Genomic DNA, 25,592 nt, shown 5'->3' with positions numbered 1-25,592 from the left:
CTCTCAGCTTGGAAATAAACAGCCCACAAAATCATTTATGGAAGGTTTCTGTTTGACGGAGGTACCTGTACTATTGTTTATGCTAAGTCTCAATAGTTAATTCTTTCCAAAACAAAAATAATAATCTGCTAGTTAGCATATATATAGACAGTTAATCCTGGCTAAATTCCATATGGATAATCATTATTGTCATAATCCATCTTCATTATAATAGTGAGCGCAGCAGCAAAGCCAATATTACCAATTCCCAGTGCTGGGCACAGGTAAGGCATTAGCTGGCCTAATAAGATGGCGTGAAAGCAGCTTTCAGAAATGTCAATGCAATTACAGCTACACTTTCAAATGGAATCTTGACCTGCTACTAAGCCCCCACTGTAGAGCTGCATATTGTGATATTTAGAATTCATGTCATCTCAATTTTAGGAGGATTGACGTATTTTCTCCCCACACGGGGTCCTGCTTATGATTAAATAGTGCTCAGTGTCATGCACAGCCAGAAGGCATCTTCCCCACCCTTTATGCTGCTATAAATCTATGCACCTCCGTCTTCATGTTTGTTACACTTCAGTAAGGCAACTGTGATAGATAGGAAACCCATAGCAGTATTTTTATTGCACACTGCTCTCTCTCTCTCTCTCTCTCTCTCTCACACACACACACACACACACATTATTGAGCCTTATGCCATAAGGATGTTATTGTTGTTATGTGCCTTCAAGTCGATTTCGACTTATGGCGACCCTATGAATCAGCGACCTCCAAGAGCATCTATCGTGAACCACTCTGTTCAGATGCTGTAAGTTCAGGTCTGTGGCTTCCTTTATGGAATCAATCCATCTCTTGTTTGGCCTTCCTCTTTTTCTACTCCCTTCTGCTTTTCCCAGCATTATTGTCTAAGGCCAGACAATGATAATTCTCCCCAATAGAATTGTTATAATTTCAAATCAATGACAGATAAGTAATGAGTGTTAGAAACTCACAGCTGTGTAAGGGGGATAATATAACTAACTTCTTTCCCTTCCTTTTTTACAGGTGCAGCTTTCAAAATTCCAAAAGACAAACAATTTGCCGACCCCCTACTTAATTATACCAAACTGAAGTGTACACCTGAGGAATTCTCACTTCCAAGTAATTAACATACTCTATAAAATGAAAAGAGTTGGAAAAAAACCAGTCTTTCTTCTTCTGACCCCTCATCACTCAGACCTTGTAGGTCAGCTGTTCCATTTTGGCAGTTTGCCAGTCCCTTTGATAGGGCTGCCAGGTCCGAAGCATCCCAAACCTTGAGATTTCAGGGGCAGGCCCAGGTGATGTCATGGGGTGGGCCCGAGTGATGTCACAGGGGAGGGCCCGAGTGATGTCCCAGGGGTGGGGCCTAGTGATGTCCTTAAGTGATGTCATACATTAAGCATCAACCACAGTTGCTTGGAGTGTACAATTCAAACAAAAACATTTCTCTGATTGGAAATTAAGATAGAAATCTTAGCTAAAAGATGGAGCCTGGGTAAGGAACATTTAGTCTAGCCAACTTCCTTCTGGCAAAAAGGGCTTAAGTGCCCTCAAGCCAGCCCAGTCACCAGAAAGCCATTATAGGAAGAAAGGAGCCTAGTGTTGTGGAGATGTTAGATGGGAGCACTCAGGAGTAAAGATGGATGCCCCTGAAGGCTGCAATTCTAAACACACTTACTAAGAAACTAAGCCCCATAGAACTCAACATGACTTACTTCTGAGTAGATATAGTTTGGATTGTGCTGTTGGTAAAGCTTGACTAGGGATCCTCTGCAACGATATCCATATCCAAGCAGGGTTGGCAACCTCCTGCTTGGAATGCCCTGCCCCTAACTTTTAACATGGCTGTTCCAAACTTCTTTACAGATTTGACCCTTCACATTAGAAAGAGGTTTGAGAAATGAGTAAGAGTAAGAAGATTCTCTACCCTTTCCTGCCTACCCTGTGGGCTGCTATAAACTCACTTTGTCAGCCAACCCAATTCTAGTGAGTAATAACTGGCAGAGAGAAAACACACATGGTTTGGTCTACCTTCATGCAACCTTTGTCATGCAACCAACAAGGTGCATCATCACTGCGTTTAAGAGGGTTGAGCTGAGCGCATGGAACCAACTGTTATTGCTTCTATGGATGTAAGGGAGTGAGGTTAAAGATAAATGAAATGCAAATAGAAAAGAAAAACAAAAAACATTGATAATTTCCTAAATGCAATACCATACCAACCACAAGATCCTATGAGTAAGGCAGAAAACTCAGCATCCCACAACCAGTCAGGATTCCTAAACAAAACCCAAACTAAAAAAATCCTAGCAGGCAGTCAGCCAAGGTCATAGAAATCTCCATGCAGCACAACCTGACCCAGGGGCTGCAGTTAGTGCAGAATGCTGTGGCATGATTGCTGACAAGAGTGAGACCCTATCAGCACATAATACCTCTGCTCTGAAATCTGCACTGGTTGCTGATTTGCTACCAGGCCAAGTTCAAGGTGTGCTTTTCTTGTTACGGGTGCCACATAGTACTTATTCTGCTCTTGGAAGAAATTAGTCCTTTAGTGTGGCAGCACCTACCCTTTGGAACTCCTTGCATATTGATATTAGGCAGACACCTGCATTGCACTCTTTTCAACACCTACTAAAATCATTTTTGTTTAGGCAAGCCTATCCAGGTATGTAGAACCTATTGTGTTTTTAATGTTTTTAACTCATTGTTGGTTTTATAATTTTGAATGTTTTTAAATACCTGTCTTTAACAGGTATTTTATTGTTTTAATTCCTCCTGTAAACTGCTTTGAGGTCTTTTTACAATAAAACAGACTGCCTTCAAGTCAATTCCGACTTATGGCTACCCTATGAATAGGGTTTTCATGGTAAGCGGTATTCAGAGGGGGTTTACCATTGCCTCCCTCTGAGGCTAATCCTCCCCAGCTGGCTAGGGCCTGCTCAGCTTGCCACAGCTGCACAAGCCAGCCCCTTCCTTGTCCACAACTGCCAGCTGGGGAGCAGCTGGGCTCCTTGGGGCTATGCAGCTTGCCCACAGCTGCACAGGTGGCAGGTCACATAACCCCTGAGCCACTCACTCTGTGGGCGATCTTTAGCTGACCTTTTACACCCAGGAGACACGAGCGGGGATTTGAACTCATAGACTCTGGACTCCCAGCCAGGCTTTCCTCCCCACTGTGCTATACCAGCTGCTTTTTTTTTTTTTTTACAGTAAAGCAGTATATACATCTTGTAAATAAAATACATAAAAAAAATTTTGAGCCACTATAGCCCTTGAGTCTCTTCCCACTTTTAGGAACAAAGGAATCTGCCTTATACTGACTCAGGCCATTTGGTATCATCTAGCTCAGTACTGATGACATGGACTAACTTTGGCTCTCCAGGATTCCAGGCAATAGCCTTTTCTAGAATTTGAATTTTGGACCTTTGCATGCAAAGCATGTGCCCTGCTGGCTCCAGGCATGATGGGGCCCTTGGGCACCAGTCTGCCCCAGGCCCCTCCGCTCCCCTTCCGCTCAGGACAGGAGCTTCCGAGCCGCCTGCCATCCCCCCGCTTCACCTACCTTTCTCTGCTGTTTTTTTGGCTGCGTGCACTGTGTGTGCAGGGTTGCCATCAATCAAGATGGCGGCTGAGGTTTCCATGAGGGGCTGAAGCCTCGGCCGCCATCTTGGCTGATGGCACGCACGTGCGTGCATTGCTACCATCAACCAAGATAGCGGCAGAGGCTTCAGCCCCTTATGGAAACCTCAGCCGCCATCTTGATTGATGGCAACCCTGTGTGCACTGCAAAAAACAGCAGAGAGAAATGTAGGTGAAGCAGGGGGATGGCAGGCAGCTCGGAAGCTCCTCCTGTCCTGCAATCTGCAGCTCCTGCCACAGATTGCGGAAGGGGAGCAGAGGGGCCCCTCAGGGGCCTTTATGGCTCTAGGGGCCCTCAGGCCAGTGCCCCACCTGGCCGCCCTTTAGAACCAGCCCTGGCCCTATCACTGAGCTGCAACCCTTTCCCTGTTTAAAAAAGTATTTTTAAAATTGTTCTTTTCAGTTCACTAATGAATGCACATTATATCTATGGCAGATCCACACCATTCATTTAAAGCACATTCAACATGCATATGAAGCACATGAATCCCACCACAGAATCATGAGAACTGTAGTTTGTTAAGGGTGGTGAGAACTATAACTGTGAGGGGGAAACTACACATCCCAAGATTCTTTAGGGGAAGTCATGCACTTTAAATGCAAGTTGGATATGCTTTAAATGTATTGTGTGGATCTACTTAATAACCTTTGCCTCCATGTAAATCATTTAAATCTATTTTTCAAAATGGGAATGAGCTATAACGTGTACTGGGTGACCATGGGCTACTCACCATCTCTCAGCCTATCTGCCTATCTGCCCCTCAGATGAAAACAACAGAGGGGAACCATCAGATACATATCAAGACACAGTATGAAGAAATATTTATATTAGCATGACTGTCAAAGATGTTTATTATTTACACAACCTGTGATGATATTTATAGTGCAATCCTATGTTTGTTTACTCAGAAGCAAGTCCCAGTGTATTCAATGGGATTTATTTCTTATTGTGAGCTGTGTTGGTTTCCAGTCACCAACCCTACCTCACAGGGTTGTTGGAAAGGCTCCATACACACACTGCAGATGTAAAAATACATACACCCCATATAATAGTATATTGTGAAACCAGTTGGTCATTGCAGAACTTTTTAAAAAAAGTATTAGTTTCCTACATAATAAAAACTGTGATACCTAAGTAAGTCCAGCCTAATCACTTTAAAAAATAGGATTGGAGGGGAAAAGAAAGATTTACAACACAAACAAAATTCGTTGCTATGTTCACTCAAAAGTCCAATTAAATTACAGCACAATCCTAACCATGTCTACTCAAAAGTAAGTCCTATTGAATTCAATGGGGTTCACTCCAGGTATGAGGGATTAATATTGCAGCTTTACTCCCAGAAAAGTGAGTATTGGATTAAAGCTTCATATTGGGAAAGTTTTAAAAACAGCCCTCTTCAACAGCTCAGGAAAATTTAAACTTGTCTGACTCCTGCACACAAGAGAAAAAACCCTGAACACTATATACGTACTCAATTTATAAGATTTTCAGATAAACAAGAAAAAACAATTTTCTGGCATTACAATAAGTCTAGGCACTGCCTGGAGGTCAACAAATCACAACCCTGACTTCACTTATTGGCTACAAACCTGAAAGGGCGGGGTTAGAGCAGCCTGCTACGAGCTGATTTAACAGAAGTTGCGGGGGGGGGCTGACGTTTTGGTGTATATATCATGAATGAGACCACCTAGAAACTTAATTTTTTTAAAAAAATAAAGCTGAGAGTCCAAAGATTAAGGTGACTTACCTGGAGACCCAGAGAGGACCCCAAAAATCTGGAGTCTCCTGGCGACAACCAGATGCCTAGAAATCCTACTTGATACTATTGTGTCAAATACGAGTTATTGAAATCATTCCAGTTTTTAGCAATAATGCCCCAAGCCGCACCTAACAAACAATAAATAAGTTCCTCAGACTTCAGTTTAGGGTTGTCAGGTTCAGGGCCTGAGACTGATCCTGTATCTTTAGGGGAAGAGAAAGTCAGCCAAGTGCACAGAGGTCTTCTGTATCTTTAAAAGTTGTGCAGGGGGAAGGGAGAATTCCACCTTGTGGTTTTTCCCATTACAGGGTTGCAAAAACACCTGCACTTGGCTGACTTTCTCTTCTCCTAAAGATACAGGATCAGTCTCAGGCCCTGAACCTGGCAACCCTACCCCCAACCCAGCCCTGCTCTTCACCCTCCTGGAGTGTTTTTGTCTAGCTGGAATGTTTCATGCTTGCCTGGATAGAGAATAAAGAAGGGTGTCTATATGTGCATAGAAACTAGCCTACCGTAGAAAGACAAAATTTATATTTGTTGCTCCACCCACTTTGACTCTAGCCTTGCCCACCACTGGCATGTGACCCCTGGAAGGTTGCCCAGAAGTAGGAATAGGGGAGACATTCAATTCAGTTCATACTGAAAGCTGAATCTATCAGATTTGCACTTTTCAAAAGAACCAAAATACAGCCATCCTTCTAAATGCGATGCAGATCTCCAACCAGTGTTGACAAAAATGCACATATTAGAGGGAAATGTGTATAATAATGATTAGTAAAAGTAATGTACAAGAAGATGTATATTGGGAGAAACTGCCTGCAAAAACGTGTACGTTAGTCACAACTGCATACAAAATGTGATTATGAGGGGAGAAATTCACATTAAAATGCAGAAGATTTTTCATGAGGTTTTTTTTTAAAAAAAACTGGTGTGGAAGTTTGGAGAACTGGATTTAAGATTGGAAAAATGAGAAACTGAGAGAACTGACGTGATAGATTCTTCCCTCCTATCCAGAAGGAAACATCACCTTTGGATGAAAAACGTTCCTCATCCCTGGCCTAAATGAATAAACAGAAATGGAAAGTGCTCATTACAGTGTGATCCCATGCCTGTTTACTCTGATGCAAGTCCTACTGTGTTCAATCGGTAAATACATTTAAGATTACAGCCATAGTTAAAACAATCAAACACCTTCAAGTTTATTAGTAAAGGAATTGTGGCACCAGCTTTCATAAGGTAGCGCCCAATTTGTCAGATGTGTGTTTATTACTTGGAATCCATTGTCATCTATCTAATTTGCAGGAGCAGATATACTGGAATGTCCTGTTCCACAATGTGATTGTACTAGTACTGATGATAAAACGAGGTCAGGTCAGATGAATAGTATGTCTCTCTTTAATCCAAAAAGCAAACAATGTGCCTTTTAAGAGGGGGCTGTAAAAATGAAACTATTTATTGACTTAGCAAAGGCCATATAGCAGTGTCTCCCAACCTGGTACCCCCCAGATGTTCTGAGCTTCAATTCCCATCATCCCAGACCATTGGCCATGCTGGCTGGGACCAATGGAAGTCGTAGTCAGAAACATCTGGAGGACACTGGGTTGGGGAAGGCTGGCATATAGCACTATTTTCTACTTTCAAAAGGGCAAGTAAGGGGGCTGCCAACCTAGGTGGCTTTAAAAGAGGATTTGACAAATTCATGGTAGGTCAGACTATCAATGGCTATTAGGGTCCATCTGCACGTTAAACATGGCTTCCCCTAGAGCAGGGGTGGAAAATTTGGCCCTCTGGATGCTGCTGAACTGGAATTCCCATTTGCCCCAGCAAGCATGGCCAATGGCCAGGGACGATGGAGTTGGAGTTAAACAACATTTGAAGGACCAAAGGTTCTCTACCCCTGCCCTAGAGAATCTGTGATTTGCAAAGGGCGCTACAATTCACAGCGCTACAGTTCTCAGAGTGGTTTAACAATCAATCCCTCTTCCCATAGAACTCTGAGAACTGTAGCTCTGTCTCCTAACAACTCTCAGCACTCTTAACAGACCACGGTCCTCAGGATTCTTTGGGGGAAGGCTTGACTTTTAAAGTGGAATAATAGGGCTTTAAATGTGTCTTGCAAATGGGATCCTAGCCACGATGGCTATGTGTACTAGCTGCAGGATCAGTAGCAGAATGCCTCTAAATATCAGCCACTGGAGATCAGCAACAGGAGAGGGCTGTTGCCTTCATGCCCAGCTTGGAGGTGTTAGGTCCAAACCCAACACGCAAGTCGCCCTGTCAACCCCAACTCGCTTATTACACCCGGGAAGAGTGCGGAGTTGAGTGCAAATGAACCCAATATCAGAGATCAAGTAACACGAGACAAAAACCTTTGCAAAGGGGACCCAATACTTACAAGCCGAAGCAGGCCAGCATGGGAACCTCGTTTATTGGTGTTCAAGGGTTTATATAGGCTTACCCCGAAGTTTACAATATCGGGTTCACGTCATAAGATACAAAAGAAGCAATTGCCAACTGTCATAGCTTTGGGGCATATGTAAGGAGGCAAAGGGGTACAGGGGGAAGGACAAAGTAGAAACATCAAGACTATCTCTTAGACTCTATGTCTGCATATTTCGCATGTCCTTGAGATAAGCACTATGCAGGAACAGACAAAGGCAACTATTCAGGGGAGGCCCAGCTGCAACCGGGCGCCCCCTAAACTGGAGACAGACATGATATTACCCTGCTTACATATCAAAGGAGTATTACAAGTCAAGGATATGAGGGGCATTGGAATAGCGTTTGACATTTCTATGCAAGGCGCGTTTGTAACAATAAGCAAGGCCATAAGCATAAATGTGATACAGAAATGCATAGCAGGGAAGTTTCCAGCTTAAACCGGTTTATTATGCGAGCCACTGGAATGTAAGTAAGGGTCAGGTCACCAGGAAATAAACCGACATTTTATATCAAGAGTCATATAAAGGCCACTTTGGTTCTATTTGCCATGAAGCCCAAGCTGGTTTAGGTAAGACAAGTGAATTATAGTTTTACAGGCACTGGGGGTTTCAATTTATCCCTAACAGTCCCCCCTTTCAGCCCTGAGACACTGACTAGTCTCTCAGGTAGCTGTATTTCCCTGCTTGGGTTGCCAAATCGGTCTCAAAGCCATTTCCACGTAAGTTGGTTGTGGTTTTCGGGAAAAGGACAGTGTGAGCTTGCCCAAACAAACCGAGACTAATTGCATCAAGTTAGGAATACATTGCAAACAACAGCAAGCAGAAATCAACAAAGCAAGTACCACAACAATGTAAAATAAAATTTTGTGCCAGTCAGGCCATGCAGAAAACCAGTCAGAAAACCCAGAGAACAAAGAGAAATTCCCAATGCGCTCTACCTCATGATAAATGTTTCTGATATCGTTAATGTGTTTAATGACGTCAGCCTTGCTGTACGTAATATGGGTACAACATTCGCTCCCTATTAACGAACAGACCCCCCCGTGAGAGCTTAATAAAAAATCCAAGGCGAGCCGGTTTTGCAAAACTACAGTTCTAATTTGTCTTTGTTCATTTGTAAGATCTGAAAAGGAAATGGCCGAATCATTCATAAAACGTTCAAAGGCTTGGGAAAGTTCTATGAGTTCCTGGTATGTTTTGGCTGCGCCATACATTGGAAAAAATCCTCTCAGCACTGCCTCCCCTGTGCCTCTCTTATTACGGCGGCGCAAAGTGGGCAGAGTGGGGGAAACCCGGAGCCCTGGCACCACCCTTCCCAGAGTACAGGTCCAGGAGCCTGATACTGGCAGTTTCCTTACCGCTGAGTGTCCACAAAGCCACCAGAGTCCAGCTGGGGTTTGGTGGTCCACTAAGTCCGTGAGGAAAGGCATCAGATGATGGTCTGCAAAAGTCAGCCACAACAGATGCTGCCAGATGGATAACCAAGTCAAGCCCTCTGCTCTGTGTGTTCCATTCAAAAATGTCCAATTACCCGGGTTTGTAGAGTAAATCAAGCCATCACACATCATCCCACCCGTTGGCTGGCTTCCGCTGCCTACGCAGACAGATCTGGCAATGGGCCCGCTTAGAACCAGCCCCCCTTCTAGTTCCTGTGAGCTGGAATGTAAGGCAAAGGAAAGATATTCTTTTAACGGCAGAGGGGCCCCAGTCAAGGGGACTCCAGCCTGTCCATGTGGTGGTGTATGTGCACAGACATAACAAGTGCCCTTTTTAGGAGCTGTTTCTTCCATTAAGGCAACAAACGTATTACCATCCCACCCATCGCCTATTTTAGTATTTCTTTGTTTAAACCCACCTAATGTTTTTATTTTTTGTGTAGCCTGTGTTACCTGTTTCTGTAAAGGTTTCTGAGCGCTCAGTTTATCATTCAGCCACGCATAGCATGAGGGTATACTGATACCCACACAGAACTTCTGTTTTTCTGTTGTTCTGAATTGAAAAGTAATTCTATTCTCTCGTGTCTGAAAAGTAAGCATGTTATACTCCGCTCTTATGGACTTTACATCCACATTAGGGGGGCAACCATAGTTAGGCATAGGGCGATATTGTCTGCACCGAAGTGCAAGTCTGATGGGCCATTCAATTTCCACTTGGATACAATGTACTATCCAGCTGCTTGTGTAGTTATGTTGCAATATAACAGCTGCTTTATGGCACAAACGTCCCGCAATGTCAGCCTTCACCATTCCTTCCTTTATCTGGTCCACATCATACAGGAAGGGATCTGGACAGTCCTGTGTTTTTGGAATTGTTCGTCCAAAATCTTTCAGATAGTAATAGTCATTGTCACTGCATATTTTCACATTGGGGGGGCAACATAGGGGCCAGGCATGATGAATCAAAACACCCACAACCCACAAGTAGGCAGACATCCTCCATCCTTGCCGGGGCATTTCTGCGTTGATGTTTACTCGATGTCTGCATCCTGGAAGGGGAGTTGGGCCGCCTGCCACTGGCCTGTTTCTTCGTTCCTCTGCAAACGTATTTTGGGAACCTGGGGGGTGGTGGTGCCGCTACCACGGCAGGCTTTACGTGGGAATGATGTATCCACGACTTCCGTCCTTCCAGGAAGATGGCTGCTTGTGTGGTTAAAAGGACTTGATGTGGTCCTGTGTATCTTGGCTGCAAAGAATCGCCCCTCACGAATTTCTTTGCCCAGACAAAGTCCCCAGGACAGTATGGATGCACCTGGTCCTCAAGGGGCACCGTCTTGGTGGATCCCGCAGCTTTCCACAGTTCACGGAGTCTATTCTGCAGAGAAAGATACTGGGATACAGTTATGTGATCCCCCCCCCAATAGTGAAACATCCACCTTTGGCAAGCTCCCCCCTTTCGCGGGAGGCCTGCCATACATTAATTCAAACGGTGAGAGCCCTAAGGCTCGGGTAGGGCGGGTGCGCAAATGGAAAAGAACAAGGGGGAGTACCTGAGGCCACCTTAAACCTGTTTCCTGAGTATACTTAGCCAATGCCGTCTTAATTTCCCGGTTCTGTCTCTCCGTCGCCCCGGACGATTGTGGATGATAAACAGTGTGAAATAGATGTTTGATTCCCAGACCTTCTTCGACTTTTGCCAAAACCTGTCCTGTAAAATGTGTCCCTCGGTCTGAGTCTATCACCTCTGGAACCCCGAACCGCGGTATTATTTCTTTCAATAGCAATTTGGCCACCGTTGTAGCAGTGGCATTTGTGGTTGGGAATGCCTCTACCCATGCTGTTAAGGGACATACCATGACCAAAAGATGTTTCTTTCCTGCTGCTTTAGGGAGATCAACAAAGTCTATTTGCAGATGTAAAAATGGTGCAGCCGGCGCGGGTCTGCCCCCTTGCGGGGCCCTATTTGGTAAAGCTGGGCCGTTTGCTTGGCAAATGTGGCATGCATTCACTATTGCCTCACATACTGGTTGAATTCCGGGAGCATACCAGAAGCGCGTTATCGAATCCACTAGCGAATGTTTACCATAATGGCCCCCGTGTTCGTGGAACCATTTTGCTGCTGTGTGGTACATAGCTCTGGGAAGGCATGCTCGACCGTCAGGCATAGTCCATAACTGCTGTTTCAGGGACTTCCGGGAAGGGTGACTTAGCCTGTGCCTGCTTTTGAGACGGGCTCCTGCCTCAAAAGAAGCTTATTCAGATATATCAGTCAGTTTTTTCTTTTTTTTTGACTGATTAAACTTCTCCCGGGTAGGGAGAAACGAAGAGATTAACCTCAAAGCCTATTTTTGTTGGGACGACCAGATCTCATTAATTTATGGGACGAGGTCCAGCCGACGAAGGTGGGACGGATTTTCAACAGCAAGCTCTATCTGTTAAAGCGAACGTTCATCTTATCTTCTAAGAGAGAACGCATTAACAGGCAAGCACCCTTCTTTCTATATTTTTCTTTTACTTGACTTAAATTGTTGCTGTTTAAAAGAGATTTGCCAGATTGATCGGTTCTTGACATCTCACTGGGGAGCCGTAACTTCTCTCTGCTACGCACTAATTAATAGCTTATCTCTGTTTTTGTTGCAAAAAGCTGTCCTGGATTTGCATTCTAAAGATACACACAGAAGAGGGATTTCTATTCCAGATTTTTATTTTGAAAAATATTATACTGTTTTGAGACTACTCTCTTTTTGGTCTATTTTATTTTGACGAATCTGTTTCTTGACGATTGCCATTAATTGTTTCGATCCTGGGAACTGCATTTTGTTTACTTAACTATTGGAGAGATAAGGCTGTCTGCTCTGTTTATACTGTGATGTCACCAAGTTTGGAGTATTAACCCAATTGTTGCTGAAATAAGAAGTGGTTTTCCTATATTTTTCTTTTAAAATGGCAATTAAGAAAGTGGCTGAGAATCTGGAAATAACTATGTTTCAGAAAATAATGGATGAGATTGAGATAACGAAAATTGAATTGAGTAAAATGAAGCAGGAGATTAAAGATATAAGGGTCCCTGTGAGAGAGGTGACCCTGGAAGGGGTCCCTGTGAGAGAGGAGACCCCGGAGATTGGAACAGGGGTCCCTGTGAGAGAGGAGACCCTGGAGACTGGAATAGGGGTCCCTGTGAGAGAGGAGATCCCGGAGATTGGAACAAACGTGGAACAGGAACAAGATTTGGAGTCTATGGACTTTAGAAATAAAATCTATTGTTTGGAACTCAATGTTATCTCTGAAGAAATTAATGAAGATTCTAGAGATAAAGTTATCAATGGCATGGATTATCTTCTGGACTGGAATGATGTGATGGAGCCCAATTTAGAGAAAATCTATGGAATTAACTGCAGCCATGTGACAATGGAAAAACTTTTAAGAGATGACCCAGTGTATTTTGAAAAAAAGAACAGAGATATGATTTTACAGCAGTATTTCAGCAACCTATTCAGAATGGATGGCAAGAAAATATTTGGGATAGAGGTAATTCCCATCAGACTCTTACTATATGACTATGGCTTTGACAGCAAGATTATTATGGAATACTGATAATGGACTTCCGGGAAGTGGTGCTGGCTGGTGGTTGTCTCTGAGGGAGCTCTGCCTCAGAGGAAGCTTTTTCCAGGTTAAAAGCCAGCCAAGAGGAATCTTGGACTGGCTCAAATGTTCTCCAAGGTATAGGAGAACCGATCAGATCTCCCACAAGACTTCGTTGAGCTGTCGGCGGCTGGAATTGATCAGGAAATTCCTGAGATAAGAAGGCAAGCCGATCGGCTGAAGACGGAGTCTGGACTTCCACGCAAGCTGCACTGGGATAAAGCGAAGCGTTTTTTCTTTTTAAAACGTTCTTAACCAGCGAGCCCACTTCTACCTAAATCTTATCATTCGGCTTACATTACTGCAATAAAAGGGATTTGTTTATGAATCAGCAACTGAGAAACCTGGGTGAGTCATACCTTTTCTCTTTTAAATATAATTAAGGAAGAAAGAAAATATAAACAACTTATATACTTTTTTTACGACAAAAAGCTGGCTTGAATATGGAGTTATAAAGTTTAAAAACGGATGAGAGGCAATTATTATATTTTGGACTAATTTTCTCTTTGGACTATTTCTTTTTGGATAAATCCGCTGCTCGTATATGCTAATAACTGTTTAGTCTTGGCAACAGAATTGTTTTGCATTCTTGGATGCAGATAAGAACTGCTGGCTGGATTTCAATAATAGGCCTGGAATATTAAGTCTTTTTTCGGTGGAGAGAAAAAAGAAAAGAAATAGATTGCCTCTAGGTTCTGAAATAGTGATTAATATTAGAAATTAAAGGCTTCTTTTTGAAAATGGCAACTAAAAAAACAACCAAGGGGCGAAGAGGTTCTATTGATACACAGGAAGAGGATATACCCCCAGAAATGTTTAAAAAAATAATGGAAGGGATCAATGCTATGAAACAGGAAATGAATGAAATGAAAACTGAATTGACAGATATAAGAGACTATATTAAAACACAAGTGGATGAGATTAAAGGGACAATTGGGCAAATAAAGGAGGATGCAAAAAATACTAAAGAAAAGGTACAAACCTTGGAGAATAGAACAGATATACTAAATCTGGAATTAGAAAAAAATTTGGACTATTTAGCTATGACTGAAATGAGAAATAAAGAGCATTGTTTGAGATTCCGTGCAATCCCAGAGGAAACAGGTGAAGACATTAGAGACAAAATTGTTAATGCTTTAGTAAAATTTCTGGACTTGAATGAAGATAGGATGGAATTTGAAATAGACAAAGTTTATAGAATTAACTCCAGATATGCAACAATGAAAAAAATTCCAAGAGATGTGCTTGTTCACTTCGTAAAGAAAACGACCAGAGATATGGTTTTACAGCAACACTTTAAATATACCTTTAAAATTGATGGTAAGGAAATACTGGTGATGAAGGAAATTCCTATTAGACTTTTACGTAAGAGAAAAGAATATGCTTTCCTTACAGAAAAACTTAAGCAATGCAAAATTCAATTTAGGTGGGACGTTCCAGAAGGAGTGATTTTTACATTCAGACAACAGAAATATAGATTGAATACGGTTCAAAAAGCAAGGGACTTCTTGAGAAAAGCTTCAAAAGATATGGAAGAAGATAAACTCAAAGATATGGATACAGTTCCTGGGAAACAAAGTCAACAAGGATACGCAGAGGAGGGGAAGGAAGATGATGGATCAAAAGGAGCATCAGGCAAATTTTAAAATACACGCTTAACGATGGATTACAAATACCTAACTTGGAATATAAATGGAGCCAACACGGCGCAGAAGAGAAAGAAAGTGTTTCATTATTTGAAAAAATTAAAATTGGATATAATTTGTCTACAAGAAACTCATATTCAGAAGAAAGATTCTAAATATTTGATTTGTAAAAATTTGGGTGAAGAATTTATTTCAGCTGGACCAAAAAAAAAAAATGGAGTTGTTCTCTATATTAACCCACAATTGCTTCCTAAATTGGTATTATTGGACGATAGTGGTAGATTTGTGGGGGTTGAAATTACTTTACAAGGTACAAACATTTTGATAGTGGGTATTTATGCCCCCAATGAAGATAAAACAAGGTTTTATACAGGACTTATGGAAAAATTGTCAGAGTTTTCATATGAGCATTGGTGTGTCATGGGTGACTGGAATGGGGTAATCTCACCAAAAATTGATAGGCTTTCTGAAAAAAATATCAAAGAGACACAAGGTAAATTACCGAAGATTTGTTTTGAACTCATGGAACATCTAGAATTGGTGGATACCTGGAGATATATAAATGATAATGCAAAGGAATTTACTTATTTTTCAGAAAGACATAAAACATTTTCGAGGATTGATATGATTTGGATGTCAAAAATTTTAGCGAAGGATATTTTTAAAATGGATATATTACCAAAAACTTTTTCGGACCATAATCCTGTGATATTAACTTTAAAAAAAAAAAATCTTGGATTTAGATGGAGACTAAATGAATCTTTATTACAGAATGATAAAGTAGTACAAGAATGTAAGAAGAAATTAAAGGAGTTCTTTGAATATAATTTACATAAAGGAACAAGTGAAAATATTGTTTGGGATACAAGTAAGGCATTTATGAGGGGATACTTTATTAAATGTAATTCTGAATTAAAAAAAAAGAAACAACAGAAAATGCAATTAATTTTGGAAGAAATAAAACAAAAAGAGGAAGAATTGAAAAAGAATCCAGCTAAAGTTTCTATTGTAAATCAAATTAAAATGTTACAGAAGCAAGTATCAATGTTGACAGTTAGAGAAATTGAAAGGAAATTAAATTTTGCTAAACAAAGGACTTTTGAATTTGCAAATAAACCTGGGAAATGGTTAGCATATAAATTAAGAAAAGAACGTCAAAAAAATATTATTTTAAAGATACAAGAAGGAGATGAGACGCTGACAGACAATGTAAAAATCAAAAAGATTTTTCATCAATATTACTCAACATTGTATAAGTGTCAAGAAATTCCATCTGAAAAAATAGAAGAGTATTTATTTAAACAGAATTTGCCTAAAATTACAGATTTTCAGAGACAAGTTATTAATGGCCCTATTACGTCAAGAGAGATATCTGAAGCTATAAATAAAATTAAATTAGGAAAGGCACCAGGACCAGATGGGCTATCTGTAATGTATTATAAATGTTTGGAGGAAGAACTCCTGCTACCTTTACAGTCTACAATGAATTTTATTTTGCAAGAGGGAAAGATACCGGATAGTTGGAAAAATGCTAATATAACATTAATACCTAAAGAGGACCAAGATTTAACTAAAACAAAAAATTATCGGCCAATATCTCTACTGAACAATGACTATAAAATTTTTACAATGATTTTGGCTGAAAGATTGAAAATAATATTGCAACAATTTATTCAGGAAGATCAATCAGGGTTTTTACCTAAAAGACAATTACGTGACAACGTCAGGAATGTTTTGAATGTGTTGGAATATTTAGAACAACGAAATGATAAACAAGCAGCTCTGATTTTTTTAGATGCTGAAAAAGCATTTGATAATTTGAATTGGAAATTTATGTTCCAGGTTTTGGAGCAAATGGATTTTGGAGACAACTTTATAAAATGGATCAGATCGATTTATACATCACAGAAGGCCCAGATAATTGTTAATGGAGACTTAACGGATTCATGTGAAATACAAAAGGGTACAAGACAGGGATGTCCATTATCTCCCCTTTTATTTATTCTGGTTTTAGAAGTGCTGCTTAGAGATATAAGGCAAGATAAAAGGATTTCGGGATTAAAAATAAAAAAAGAAGAATATAAATTGAGAGCATTTGCTGATGATTTGATAATTGTACTAGAAAACCCTTTGGAAGGAATTCATATACTGATGGACAAATTAAAAGAATTTGGACCTTTAGCAGGATTTAAGATCAACAATCAAAAAACAAAGATGTTGGTGAAAAATTTAACTTTAAGGGAACAGAAAGAGTTAATGGACAAGACAGATTTTACAATAGAAAAAAAGTTGAAATATCTAGGCATCATCATGACAAATAAAAACTCAAAGTTGTTTCACAATAATTACGAAAAATTATGGACAGAGATTAAGAAAGATTTGCTAAGATGGGATAAACTACAACTGTCATTAATGGGTAGAATATCTGTGATAAAAATGAATGTATTACCGAGAATGATGTTTTTGTTTCAAACAATACCTGTAATATCCTCTGATTTACCTTTTAAACAATGGCAAAAAGATATTTCTAAATTTGTATGGCAAGGAAAAAAACCAAGAGTTAAATTTAAATTACTTCAAGACGCTAAAGAAAGAGGAGGACTGGGATTACCAAATTTGAGACTTTATTTTGCTGCCTGCTGTTTAGTCTGGATAAAGGAATGGATCTTATTGAGGAATAAAAGACTATTGGATTTGGAGGGCCACAATTTGAAGTGGGGATGGCATGGATATCTATGGTATGACAAAGTAAAAGTAAATGTAGACTTTAATAATCATTTTATAAGACGTCCTCTGTTGAAAATATGGAATAGATACAAACCAAGGTTTTATTCGAAAATACCATTATGTGTCTCAAGTCAAGAAGCGTTTTATAGAAGAGAAATGTCTGGAAAAGAGAAATGGTTAACTTATCAAGAACTATTAGAAAATGTACATGGAGAACACATAATGAAAGAGAGAGAACAATTGATAAAGGAAGGATATAGTTTTCATTGGTTTGCCTATTTACAATTGCTAGAAAGATATAAAATGGACAAGAAAATGTATGGGTTTGAAATAAATAAATCTGATTTTGAAATAGGTTTGTGTACAAATGATGAAAACATAATTGCAAAAATGTATAAACTTTTATTGAAAATGGATATGGAGGAAGAACAAGTAAAAGAGTGCATGGTAAAGTGGGCAAAAAATTTTGGTCATAACATACAAATGGATCAATGGGAAAATATGTGGAAAAAAGGTTTGAAATTTACATTATGTTATAATCTTAAAGAAAACTTTTATAAAATGATGTACCGTTGGTACATGACTCCAGAAAAGCTGTCAAAAATGTATAGTAATGTCTCTAATGTTTGTTGGAAATGTAAACAACAAGAAGGATCTTTTTATCATATGTGGTGGTCATGTAAAAAGGCAAAATTATTCTGGGCACAGATAGGCAGGAAGATGCAAAAAATTTTAAAAATAAATATTCAGTCAAAACCAGAATTTTTTTTATTGGGCTTTATGGATAAACAAATAGAAAAGAAATATGGAAGAATAATATTATATATGATTACGGCAGCAAGATTATTATATGCACAAAAGTGGAAAATGGATTCAATACCAACAATGGAAGAATGGCTATTGAAATTAATGGACTTAGTAGAAATGGATAAATTGACGTGTTTACTTAGAGAAAAATCGACAGATACATTCCTTAAGGATTGGAAGCCTCTCTTAGACTTTTTGTCGAAAGATCAAAATAAAATGATGATACTGGGATTTGATGATTAATTAAGACAGCTTATGGAGAAAAGGGATTTTGTATGTATATATATTAAGGGACAGGTTTGATGTATATTATATACTTATAGCTGATCTGTGACAAATCGGAAGTCAACCATTTTATTTTCATTTTTTGTTGTAATATTGTTATGTTTTTTCTTACTTTGTTTTGTTTGTTTTTGGAAAAATTTGAATAAAAATTATATATAAAAAAAAAAAGAATACTGATAATGGAAGATTGGATATTGAAATTACTGGACTTAACAAGACTACTGAAGATGGAAGATGGAAAATGGAACTAATAGAGATAATAGAACAATGGCTACTGAAATTACTGAACCTAACAGATTCTGATGTGATGGATTAATTGAAATGTTTATTTTGACTATGGTTATGACAATAAGATTATCATAATTAGTAATGAGATGGATTAATCGATATGCTTATCTGGAAAAAAAAAATTGATAGATATATTTCTTAAAGAATTGAAATCTCTCTTTGACTTTTTGTGGAAAGAATAAAGTAATGTTTATGAGATTTGATGATTAAGTAAGATAACTACTGGAGGAAAGTGATTTTATAATATGACTTAAGAGACAGGATTGCTATATATTATAGACTTATAACTGATTTGATCTTTGACAAATGGGAAGTCAATATTTTACTCTTTATTTTTTATTTTTGTTTTTTTTTTCTTTTTTTCTTTTTGTTTAACTATTTTTGATTTTGTTTTTTGTCTTTGAATGTTTTATGATTTTGTCTTGTATGTTTTATGAAAATTTGAATAAAAATTATTGAAAAAAAAAAAAAAACTGCTGTTTCAGGATCGCTCCTAGCTCGGTCCATCGTTTCAGTTCCTGCGGGGGTATTGAAACAGGTACAGGCGGGACAAAAGCAGTGGTTGCCATCGCCAAAGTTGGCATACTTATAGGAAGCAGTGCCGCTTGGCGCGCGGTTTGGTCTGCCAGGGCATTTCCTAGTGTCACAGGATCCTGCTCCTTGGTATGTGCTTTGCAATGCACCACTGCTAGCTGTAAAGGTTCAAGAATAGTTTGCAATAACTTTTGCACAAGTTCCAGATGTTGGATTGGTTTACCCCCTGCAGTTGTAAACCCCCTGTATTTCCAGAAATGAATGTGACAATGTATAACCCCGAAAGCATACCTGCTATCTGTGAAAATGGTCACCTTTTTACCTGTCGACAATTGACATGCTCTGGCCAGCGCGTAGATTTCTGCTGCTTGCGCTCCCCACCGTCCTGGGAGTGCTGCCGCCTCTACCACATCCCATTGAGTTGTTATTGCATAACCTGTGTATCTTACCCCATTCTGGTAGTAGGAACTGCCGTCCGTAAAGAGAATGACATCTGATTCTGGTAGCGGTTCATCAGACAGATCAGGTCTGATCTGTAAGGTTGATTGCAAAACTTCTACGCAGTCATGGTCTGGGAAGGGCGGAGGCAACTCGGGTAGGAGGGTAGCTGGGTTTAACGGTCCGCAACGTTCAAACCGCACATTAGGATCCTCTAACAGCTCCGCTTCCAGCTGTTGCTGCCTCTGCGCTGAAAATACTTGTGTGGTGCCTTTGCGCAATAAGGCTGAAAGTGCATGCGAAGTCCAGACAGTAGTGGAATGACCGAGGGTCAATCCTTTCACCTTGGTCAAAAGTAAAGCCGCCGCTGTCAGCGTGCGTGTGCATGTGGGGGTCCCACGAGCCACATTGTCAATTTGCTGCGAATAAAACGCCACTGGGAAGTGACTGGGACCGTACAGTTGCCTCAGAACTCCGCTAGCTACGCCCGATCTTTCATGAACAAACAGATTAAAGGGTTTACCGTAATTCGGCGGTTTCAAAGACATAGACGTGGCTACACTCTGTTTTAGTAATTCAAACGCCTTTTCATTGTCCCGGCTCCATTGTATCAAATCAGGAGCTTTACTTGCAGTTAGCACGTGTAGCGGTTTGCTTAATTCTCCACAGGATGGCAGCCACGGTCTGCAAAACCCAATTAGTCCCAGGAACCCTCTTAACTGTCTCTTTGTCTTTGGGAGCGGACAATTTTGTATGGTGGAGACGCGCCCGGGATCCATTTGTCGCCCCTCTGGCGTTAAAATGAACCCCAAATATTTAACTTTTTCTGACAGCCACTGAATTTTCTTCGGATCAATTTTATGACCCCTTGAATACAAGTATAGTAGGAAAGCCTTACCGTCTTCTCGCAGCGCCCCCTAGTGTCCGTTCGCAATCAAGATGTCATCAACGTACAAAACAAGAACTGAACCCCCTTTTGGGGTGAACCCTTCGAGGTCGTCCCGTAGACACTGGCTAAACACCCCGGGACTATCGCAGTATCCCTGAGGAATTCGGGTCCAAACGAAAGAGCGCTGGTCCCATTCGAACCCGAACAAATGCTGCGAATCTGGGTGGAGAGGGATGCTGAAAAAGGCATTTTTTAGATCAATGACGGTAAACCACTTCGCATCCCATGGAATCTGACTGATGATTGTCACTGGGTCTGGAACAACAGTGTGTAAAGGGACCACATACCTGTTTACCGCCCTCAAGTCTTGGCAAAATCTCCACCGGACTGGATCTCCGGGTTTCTTTGGGGGTTTCTTTATGGGTAAAATAGGCATGTTGCAAGGGGTTCGCTGCGGCCGGATGACTCCTTTTGCGATAAAACCTTCAATTATGGGGCGTATGCCTTCTCTTGCTTCTAATGACAGAGGATACTGGGCAACATTTGGTGGCGGGAGGAATGGCTTTACCTGAATTCTGACAGGGCTTACCGATCGCAACAATCCCACATCCGTATCCTCCGTGCCCCACAAGTCGGGTGGTAAATCAACGAGATCTTCTGGTAAGCTGTGACCTATATGTTTGTGTTTAACTGTGTTCCCCGCAGGCACCCCCAATACACTCATCAGCAAACCCACCCTGTCAGGGGTGCAGCTTATGGTAGCCTCCAGTTTACATAACATATCACGGCCCATTAAAGAAATAGGGCATGAAGCAGAAAAAAGAAAAACATGGTTAAACATTTTATCATTGTATTTTACTTGCAATGGTAACGTTATGCACATAGGTGTGGGGTTTCCGTCTACCCCCATTGTCATTTTCACTTCTTTGCTTAACCAACTATCGGATGCAACATTTATCAGGGAATATGTAGCTCCAGTATCCACCAAAAAGGTCACCGTCTGTCCCTGCACATTTAAGAACAGTCTGGGTTCTTGGATTGGGAGAGAGAGAGAGAGAAAGAAACCTGCCAGAGACATAAGATTCATTAGCCCCGCTCCCAGCCCCTCCCTATCCACATTTAGTCATTGCTGATTCACTGGGCGTCTGCCGTACTGGTCCCATGAAGCCGGTGTCTGTTGAGCGGCAGGTGGAGGTGGGGGCGGAAAATCTGCATTCGTACCTGTAAAATCTGAGTAAGAAGGGTTGTTAGGGGTGTACTGCACGTCCCCTGTCCTCCACGGACAGTCTTTCTTGAAATGAGTGTACTCTCCGCATTGGAAACAAGCCCTATCTCCCTGCCATGAATGCCTCATCTGTCCCCTTCCTCTCTGGTTTCCGGCTCTCAGCCCCCTCGGAAAACCTCTTCCCCTGCCTCGAAATCCTCTATTTGGTGGCTGGCCTCTTATTGCAAGAGCCAGCATTTCAAAATCCTCCTTCTTCTCCTTCTTTCTACTTTTCTCCTTATCTTTGTCCCATACAAAATCCGCTACTTCTAAAATCACAGTCACAGCCTCCCCCCCCCATCCAGGTCTGAAATTCAGAAAATAATCCCTCACCGCTGGCTGCGCTTGGTGAACAAAATTGGCAATGAGGGTCGGATGGTCCAGCATGTTTTCTGGGTTCAAATCAGTATAACTTCGTGCTCCCTCTAGCAAGCGCGACCAGAATTTTCTGGGAGGTTCACTGGCTTCTTGTTTGATCGCCATAAATTTAGCTTGGTTGGGGGGTTTCTGTGACGTTTGCTCCAAATGAGTCAAAATCCTATCCCTATCGGTCTGCAGCTGAGTGCGGCGAGGCTGCGTCCAGTCTCCCGCTGCCCAAGCTGCAGCCGTTTGCGCTCGGTTCGACCAAGCTCTATTTGTTGCCGCTTCCGCAGCCCAAGCAGTCTCCATCGTCCACAACCTGCTGCGTTCTTCACCTGTCAGCACTCTTCTCAACAAATGCTCCACATCCGAGTACGTCGGATTGTGGCTTTCAAACAACCTGCCTAATAGTTCTCTGATTCTCCTTGGCTGTTCCCCGAAGGTTCCAGCCATTCTACTCCATTCTTTTAAGTCCCATTCCAACCAACTCTTTAGTTCAACCACCTCAGTACGCTGGATACCCCCGTGGCCATCCACGTACGGCTGATCATGTACAAGCAAAGGCATCTCCAACGCTTCTGCCTCTTTTCTTTTCTTTTCCTTTCTTCGCTTGCGCATGTCCATGCCCCCTGAGACCCCCATCTCTTTCCCTTTTTCGTCTGTCTCATCATCTGATACAAATGAAAAGGCCCCTTCCTCCGGATTGGGATCCCCGCCCCCGGGAGCTGGTAGCGGATCCGGAGCAGAGGGTATTATAGAACGATTCAAGACCGCTCTTTTACTTGACGTATCGTCATTAAAATAATGAGGAGGGGGTTCCTCAATGGACAAAGTTCTCACTGCCATCAAAGTAAGACTATCCCATTTTTGCGACCCTATTTTCCATAGGAGCCAGAATTCCAATTGATCCGGGTGGGTATCCCCAATCCGTCTCCGCACTCCCAGTAACGGAGCGGTTTCAAAGGACCCACCCCTCGGCCACCGTTCACCCGGCACCGACACTGCAGTCATCTGCGGCCACTCCTCCTCACAGAGCTCTATCATCTTTTTCTTTTTCAGGCTTCTCCTTCGCACTGGCAATTCCTCCTCTTGCCACAGCATACACATGATTCCCAAAGGGCTGTCCTTTACCGGCACACTCCCTTTATTTCCCATGATGTCTGATAACGGGTTTTTCCTCAACTGTGCTTTATCCCCAAAGTGTCAAAGCCGCCCGCTTTTATTGATAACCGAGAAAATTCTCTCGTGGCGCCTGTTATCAAATTAAGGGGTGCGATGGCAAAAAGGGGGTCCGCACAAGGGATCCCGGACGAGCCCCCAATTGTTAGGTCCAAACCCAACACGCAAGTCGCCCTGTCAACCCCAACTCGCTTATTACACCCGGGAAGAGTGCGGAGTTGAGTGCAAATGAACCCAATATCAGAGATCAAGTAACACGAGACAAAAACCTTTGCAAAGGGGACCCAATACTTACAAGCCGAAGCAGGCCAGCATGGGAACCTCGTTTATTGGTGTTCAAGGGTTTATATAGGCTTACCCCGAAGTTTACAATATCGGGTTCACGTCATAAGATACAAAAGAAGCAATTGCCAACTGTCATAGCTTTGGGGCATATGTAAGGAGGCAAAGGGGTACAGGGGGAAGGACAAAGTAGAAACATCAAGACTATCTCTTAGACTCTATGTCTGCATATTTCGCATGTCCTTGAGATAAGCACTATGCAGGAACAGACAAAGGCAACTATTCAGGGGAGGCCCAGCTGCAACCGGGCGCCCCCTAAACTGGAGACAGACATGATATTACCCTGCTTACATATCAAAGGAGTATTACAAGTCAAGGATATGAGGGGCATTGGAATAGCGTTTGACATTTCTATGCAAGGCGCGTTTGTAACAATAAGCAAGGCCATAAGCATAAATGTGATACAGAAATGCATAGTAGGGAAGTTTCCAGCTTAAACCGGCTTTTATTATGCGAGCCACTGGAATGTAGGTAAGGGTCAGGTCACCAGGAAATAAACCGACATTTTATATCAAGAGTCATATAAAGGCCACTTTGGTTCTATTTGCCATGAAGCCCAAGCTGGTTTAGGTAAGACAAGTGAATTATAGTTTTACAGGCACTGGGGGTTTCAATTTATCCCTAACAGAGGTTTCCCAGAGGCATCTGGTTGGCCACTGTGTGAAGCAGATTGCTGTACTAGAAGGGCCAACAAGGGCTCTTCTAATATTCTTATACTGTCCTCTGTAAAGTAGGACACATGGGCATCCTATTGTTACAATACATGAATGGCAAGTACAATCTCTGGCATCTCCTGTTGAAAAGATCCTGGGTAGCAGGACTGAGGGGAATATAGGAAACTGCCTTATACTAAGTCAGACATTGTTCTATCCAGTATTGTCTATGCTGACTGGTAGCATCTCTCCAGGGTTTCAGGTAGGAGATATTCCCAGCCCTACCTGGAGATGCCAGGGATTGAACCTGGGGCCTTTTGCATGAAAGGCAGATGCCCTACCACTGAGCTATGTCCCTCTGCTTAAAGTAGTGTAGCTAACCTGTGGCCCTCCAGATGATACTGAACTACAGCTCCCATCATCCCTGACTATTAACCATGCTGGCTAGGCTGAAGAGAGCTGTAGTTCAGCATCATCAGGCTTAAACCACCCGTTGCTTTGAAGAACAGCTGCCAGTCAGAGAGGCAGTGGGACAGACGGACCAGTGATGACTCAGTATAAGGCATCTTCATCTCGTCCAATGCCCTGCCTCTCTCTGCAACCCTTATTAATGTCCAGTAACTCCTTCCCATTGTAGACTCAGCAAAGTCCAAGCCCAAAGCATTTTAAGTCCTGACTGTTTGGATTGGCCTTTGAGACACAAACTTAATTTGGCAAAGGATGTGAGAACATTTCAATAGTGCAGTGGGATCAATCAATCAATCAATGAATAAATGAAGGGATGTGATTTGTGCTGCAACCCCCTGATAATTCTACCAAACACATCTAACGAGCCTTCAGTGCAGTGGGGTCAAGGATATGATTGCTATTACAATAAAATTCTGGCCTCTATTGGTACAGCAAATGTCAACATTATAATGAACCCCATACTTGAGACTGATTACATTTATTCATGTTCACTGCATGTGAACAGCTTCTTTCAGCAGAGATCTTTTGGCTTAGCGGATGGAATTTGACCTGCTGTAAGATCTGGTACTTAAAACTCACTTCTGAAGCACTTCATTGTATCAGAATTACTCAAGTACCACAAGATAGCATTTGTCCAGGTTTCTAATTATGATACTCAGGGAAGGACCGTAAGTCAGCAGTAGAGCATCTGCTTTGCATGCAGAAGGTCCCAGGTTCAATCCCCAGGTAGGGTTGGGAGAGAACCCAGTCTGGAACCCTAGAGAGCCACTGCCAGTCAGTGTAGA

The 25,592-nt window shown here is 41.7% G+C and overlaps 1 non-coding gene across 1 annotated transcript; it reads right to left on the bottom strand.

Moving 5' to 3' along the window:
- Positions 1-24,625: 24,625 nt before the first annotated feature.
- Positions 24,626-24,695, bottom strand: TRNAE-UUC (transfer RNA glutamic acid (anticodon UUC)). The gene has a single exon. It is a non-coding gene; the product is annotated as a tRNA-Glu (tRNA).
- Between the last annotated feature and the right edge of the window lie 897 nt (positions 24,696-25,592).

The sequence above is a fragment of the Rhineura floridana genome, chromosome 1 (assembly GCF_030035675.1).
Source record: "Rhineura floridana isolate rRhiFlo1 chromosome 1, rRhiFlo1.hap2, whole genome shotgun sequence".
Taxonomy (NCBI): Eukaryota; Metazoa; Chordata; class Lepidosauria; order Squamata; family Rhineuridae; genus Rhineura; species Rhineura floridana.
The sequence above is the reverse complement of the archived record's forward strand: the minus strand, read 5'-3'. Positions and strand labels throughout refer to the sequence as shown.